The following is a 6,922-nucleotide window of genomic DNA, read 5'->3' on the forward strand; positions in this document are numbered from 1 at the left end:
TGAGCAGTGGGATTTACAGAAGCCAATCCACCTACTCTCATATTCTGGGGAGTTGGGAGGAAGTTGGTGCACCTGAAAGAAATCAGCACAGACCAGGATAGCACATGCAAAACTCTTCAAGTGCACTGAACGTATCTAACTGCGTCATCCTGGCCAGGGTCAGGTGGCACCTGGAAACATCTGCCACAAGGCAGAAAAGAACACAGGACAGGGGACCAATATGTCACAGCTCATTGTTTATTTATATTTTCTGCATTTAGCAGACGCTTTTATCCAAAGTGTCTTACAGTACTGTGACAGTATATATTGTCTAAGCACCAGAAGGTTAAGGGCCTTGCTCAAGGGCCCAACAGTGGCAACCACTGGGTTAGAACTAGGGCTGGGCGATTTTGCCAAAAAAAAAAAACCTCGATTATTTTTAAATTATTACCGATTCTCGATTACGATTTCGATTTTTTTTTGTTCTTGTATAATGCAATTGAAAAAAGACTCAAATTTCTTTTTTTTTTTTTTTTTACATTTTAATTTAAAAGACTGCAGAAGTACAAAAATAGTAACAGCACCACCTTTAATTATCCTTTCAAGGAACTCAAACTTTATAACAATAACTGTATAACAATAATTAACAATAATTAAAACAAAATAGAAATCTTAATTAGCTATATCCTTTATAAGAATAACTCACAAACAACTCACTTTAAATAATGTGCAGCAGAACCTCCTTACATTAGGAAAAGTGCAAAACCATATAAGTTATTTACAGGTTTCTTAAAAGGAACACAAGCCTGTTTACTGTTTCCACCACTGAAGTGAGTCTGTATCAGTATCTACACTAGGGGACATCAAGTAATCACTCAGCTCAGCTTTGATTTTGTCCTCTTGTGATTGGGGGGTGGATGGAGGTCTTAAGATCTGATTCTAACAATATAGACTACAATTCGCACGCTCCCACGGACTCACGTGATAATCACATGTCCCTGGTCAGCCAATCCTGATTGCACTCATCAGCTCCAGAGTTTTGATACATTTTAGCTGTGTTCGATTCAGTGAATCTTAATTAAAGTGGGTATGTTTAATTTAAAGAAGTATAAAAATCTTCCCATTAGGATTACATCGATCAGCCATAACATTAAAACCACCTCCTTGTTTCTACACTCACTGTCCATTTTATCAGCTCCTCTTACCATATAGAAGCACTTTGTAGTTCTACAATTACTGACTGTAGTCCATCTGTTTCTCTACATACTTTTTTAACCTGCTTTTACCCTGTTCTTCAATGGTCAGGACCACCACAGAGCAGGTATTATTTAGGTGGTGGATCATTCTCAGCACTGCAGTGACACTGACATGGTGGTGGTGTGTTAGTGTGTGTTGTGCTGGTATGAGTGGATCAGACACAGCAGCGCTGCTGGAGTTTTTAAATACCGTGTCCACTCACTGTCCACTCTATTAGACACTCCTACCTAGTTGGTTCACCTTGTAGATGTAAAGTCCGAGACGATCGCTCATCTATTGCTGCTGTTTGAGTTGGTCATCTTCTAGACCTTCATCAGTGGTCACAGGACGCTGCCCACGGGGTGCTGTTGGCTGGATATTTTTGGTTGGTGGACTATTCTCAGTCCATCAGTGACAGTGAGGTGTTTAAAAACTCCAGCAGCATTGCTGTGTCTGATCCACTCATACCAGCACAACACACACTAACACACCACCACCATGTCAGTGTCACTGCAGTGCTGAGAATGATCCACCACCCAAATAATACCTGCTCTGTGGTGGTCCTGACCATTCCATTGAAGAACAGCATGAAAGGGGGCTAACAAAGCATGCAGAGAAACAGATGGACAACAGTCAGTAATTGTAGAACTACAAAGTGCTTGTTAGTAATCAGGGAGCTCTATTATATGTTTATTTGTTTTATTACAAAAGAGTCTGTGGCATTTTTTTTACTCCAACTGGCCCCCAACAAGAAAAGTTTGGACACCCCTGACCTAATGCATGTTTTGGGAGACGAGATCAACATTTATATTTTCAGCATTAAGCAAACGCTTTTATCCGAAGTGACTTAAAGTACTGTGACAGTACAGTGGTACCTTGTAACTCAACGTCCTCTAAACTCAAAATCTTCGAAACTCAGTGCCCTTTATCAAGAAATTTGTACCCTTAAACTCAACCTTTCCCTTAAACTCTCCTAAATTCCCTTAAATTTTTATTTAATTTCAAATTAATAATGAACCGTTGCTTTGTTCAATAAAACGGCATCAAAGTGCAAATATGAGACGAATCTGCATTTGTTGTGGAACAACAATCAGATTCACTCTGAAAGCTCCACATGTATCTGTGTTTAGCTGGATTTTTCTTCACTGTTTCACTTTTAAACTTGTGTTACAGCTCGGTTCTGAGAAATTGTGAGAATCAGCTTTTTATTTCAGTGTTTTTATATTATATTTGTGTTATTTTTAGTGTATAAGTCAAAAACAACCCCATTATTTTACGTTATCCTAAAATATATTCAGTTCTATGGGACCATGGAACACATTAACAGGTTTCCCAAACATCCTTATGGGAAAAAATACCTTAAAACGCCTTTTAAACTCAACTCCACTCCCAGAACCAACTGATGTTGAGTTTCAAGGTACCACTGTATACTGTCTAAGAAATTGAGGGTTAAGGGCCTTGCTCAAGGGCCCAACAGTGGGAACCTGGCAGTGATTGGTTTTGAACCAGCAACCTTTTGATTACTAGTCCAGTACCTTAACTACTAGGCTGAGCTACTACTTCTACTGCCTGTAAACATTTAAAGCTGGATGTCACCACTGATTATGGACTGTGTGTGTGTCCTTGATGAGCATGTATATGGATGGCTGACTTTGTCCTTCACCCTTTTTCCCTTCCTCCTCCCATTATGTCCCATAAACCCTTTATCCTTCACTGAACATCCCCCCTTCCCCCGTTTATCTGTGATCGGTTATTAATCCCTTCCTGTCATCTTTCGTTCTTTCCCTCGATTCCAGCACTCATCTGTCTTCTCTCTCTGTAATAACCTCCTCTATTCCCTACATGTCCAAATATTAAATACAACTCCACATGCTCCTCATCTTCATTTTATTTCCCTGTTACTATGGCTCCTGTAGGTGCCCTGTACTCTTTTTACTTTAAGATTTACTCCCTGCCGCTACTCTCTGTAAACTGATATTTTGCTCTTAACGATTCCACATTGTAACTACATCTTCTGTTCTTTTACCCCGAGGTGGTTCTGACGGAAACCTGTTTACCCTCCCAAGGTTAATGACTGCAAGTCGAGACTGCAGGGCCAACAATGCTGCTCCTACTAGATGTGAAGGGTCCTGGTGTGCTCCTACTAGATGGGACGGGAACCTGGTGCGCTCCTACAAAATGGGACGGGAACCTGGAGTGCTCCTACTAGATGGGATGGGAACCTGGCGTGCTCCTACTAGATGGGATGGGAACCTGGCGTGCTCCTACTAGATGAAACGGGAACCTGGTGTGCTCCGACTAGATGTGAAGGGACCTGGTGTGCTCCTACTAGATGAAACGGGAACCTGGTGTGCTCCGACTAGATGTGAAGGGACCTGGTGTGCTCCTACTAGATGGCACGGGAACCTGGCGTGCTCCTACTAGATGGGACGGACCTGGCATGTTGCACCAAAAATGTCCAGAACTTATAATGTCCAGGTCTTCTTCACAGACTGGATTAAACAATAAAGAACTCCTCCAGGCCACCCAAGAAGGATGGGTCCCTGCTGAGCTTGGTTCCTCTCAGGGTTTTTTCCTGTAATTTTTAAGGGAGTTTTTCCTCATCACTGTCGCCCTCCGCTTGCTCAAAAGGGGTAAAGTTGATTTGAGACAATGTTCATTGTAAGAAGCAATATATAAATCAGAGTCTGACTTGACTTGACTGATACACATAACTTATTCTGTACAATACCTGCACATCTGGACATTATACAAAAATTCTAAACTGAAACATTATATGTCGGAATAATACTTGAAACATTACATTGGCATATCAGAATATGTTTTTTCTACCTCACTCTTCATTTACTCAGTACCATGTATTGACCAACACTCTCTAGTCTTGTCTCTCTTAAATACTCTTTAGACAAATTTGTTTGTATTTATTTACTTCTTGTATTTATTGTACTGTTGTCTATCTGCACTGTGTATTGTACTGTCTTGCACCTTTGTTCTATATTGCACCCTGGTCCTGGAGAAACGTTATTTCGTTTCAATATGTACTCGTATATAGCTAAAATGACAATAAAACCTCTCTTGACTCTCTTGACTCTATATCCCTCTTTCCTTTCATCACCACCTTCATCTGCCAGTCGCTCTCTGCTTCTTCCCTCGATTCTGATATTTTGTACTAATCCCTCCATTCAGATATTCTTTCATAACCATTCTTTCTTTGCTTTCATCTCAAATATATGTTCTCAGTCTTCATCTCCTAGTTCCACTTCTTTTTACAAAACGCACCATAATTCATTCTTTATCCTCTCACCCATTTCTCCTTTCAGCTCTCATTTTTTATATCCACTGCTCTGTTCAGTTGTCTCTCTCATCCTTTCATTAATTTCTCCTTTCAACTCTCTATCTCATTACTTCATGTTTCGTCTTTCTGCTCTCTGCCATCAATTCTTCTGTCAACCCTCAATTCTAAATGTGGGCAATTCATTTTCACAAGGGGCCTCATGAAGAACTTGGACTGTTGTGGAGGGCCAGACTAATAGATTAAACGTAATTAATTTTCGACCTTTTTCTCCCTTTTATAGCGCGTCCAATTGCCCGAATGCGTCATACTTCCTCTCCACCAATGCCGATCCCCGCTCCGATTGAGGAAAACGAAGCTAACCCGCACCCCCTCCGACACGTGGGCAGCATCCGTATGCATTTTTTCCACCTACACTTTGACAAGTGCAATGCGAATCAGCACTGTGTACAGAGAGACACACCCTGACAACACTCTTTTCCCGTCTCTGTGCAGGTGCCATCAATCAGCCAGCAGAGGTCGTAATTGCATTAGTTATGAGAGAGTGCCTATCCGGCTTTTAATATCCCACCTCTATCTGAACAACAGGCCAATCGTTGTTCATTCGATTCGAGATTCGATATGATGTATTCGAGATCTCAGCTCTGGTGTTCAGCGTGTGTTTTACGGCTGCGCCACCTGACGGTTTTTAAATGTGCATGTTTTTTAATTAACTTTACACAAAGTGCTATTGCTATTTTGTTTGGAGTCTAATTACCTCATTTGTCTTTGTTCTTGTTGGATATTCTTTTTGGATAACACAAAGCTGGTCTTAAGGCCATAAAAAGTCATTTTTGCTTCAGATGTGAGTGCTCTGCATCATTCGAGTTATTGTGTTTCTCTGTGTGTTTAATACCGTAATGGCGATTTAAATTGTAATCCTTAAACGGCTTTACATCTGACTTCAGTAAATAATATTTAGAAGTCCATATATTGTTAAAAACTCTACGGTAAAACACACGCTGAACACCAGAGCTGGGATCTCGAATACATCGTATAGGGATATTAAGCCGGATAGGCACTCTCATAACTATTGCAATTATGACCTCTGCTGCTGAGTGGTGGCGCCTGCACAGAGACAGAAAAAGAGTGCTCTCAGGTTGTGTCTCTCTGTACAGTGCTGATCCGCATATGCACTCCACATAGTGTAGGTGACAAAATGCATACGGCTGCTGCCCATGTGTCGGAGGGGGCGTGGGTTAGCTTTGTTCTTCTCAATCAGAGTGGGGATCGGCATTGGTGGAGATGAAGCATCGGGCAATTGGATGCACTAAAAGGGGAGAAAATGCATAAACCAAAACTCTACATTTTGTATCAATCACACTCAATCAAACCCACTGTATCAATCAAACCCACTGTTTTCTTCTTTGTCCTTTCTCCCTCCCCCATCCCACTTTCTCCAATCAACATGCTTCTGTCCCAATTATTTTGTCTCCATCAATTTTTTTGTACCTATTATCTTACATCTATTTTTTATTAATTCCTAGCTTCCCCTCTAATACTTTCCATACACTTGCCTTCTCTCAATGTCCTTTTAACCTTTTCCCGTCCCTCAATCTTTGTTTTTTCTCAATCCTATTTTTTCCTCAAAGCCCTTTTTTCATATCTCTATCTTACTTCAACTTGTAATCCTTTCTCCCATCCTCCCATCAGTCCTTATTCCTATATTACTTTTTTATTCTTTTAGCTCTTTTGTTCCTGATTCCCATTCCCAATTGAGAACTTTTTAAACCCTTATACTTAATCCTTATACTTTTTAACCTTAGTTTTTATTTTAACAGTGTCTATCCCCTTGTCTTCCATCTTACTGAACTTGCTGAGCACTACAATCCAGCATGTTCACTTCATTCACAGAGTGCAGGGTTACTTGTACTCATAGTTCCTAGAATTAAAAAAGTCACAGCTGGTGGAAGAGCATTCTCTTACAAAGCCCCACAGCTTTGGAATAACCTCCCAGCCTAATCCTGTGTTCAGGATTCAGACACAGTCCCAATTTTCTCATGTTGCATGGTGCTCTCATGTTCTGACACACTTGCTGGTCTGATTTATGATGTTTGCCCCCTAGGACAAGGACTGTCCACCCTGACTAGGCACAAAGGTGCAGAGCTTGGGGGTTATGGTCATAGAGATCTTTGGTGAGCAGGGATGTTGGGTTGCACTGTTGTCCTGTAAGAGCCCTCCAATTCCTTTATTGCAGTTTACTCTAACATCCCCCATTCATTTAATTCCCATTTTATTCTTTAGATTACTCTACAACCCCAAATCAGAAAAAGTTGGGACAGTATGGAAAATGCAACTAATAATAAAAACACAGTGTTCCTTACATTAACTTTTATTTGATTGCAGACAGTTTGAACCTGAGATATTTTATGTTTT

Source organism: Trichomycterus rosablanca, chromosome 2, assembly GCF_030014385.1.
Source record: "Trichomycterus rosablanca isolate fTriRos1 chromosome 2, fTriRos1.hap1, whole genome shotgun sequence".
Lineage (NCBI taxonomy): Eukaryota > Metazoa > Chordata > Actinopteri > Siluriformes > Trichomycteridae > Trichomycterus > Trichomycterus rosablanca.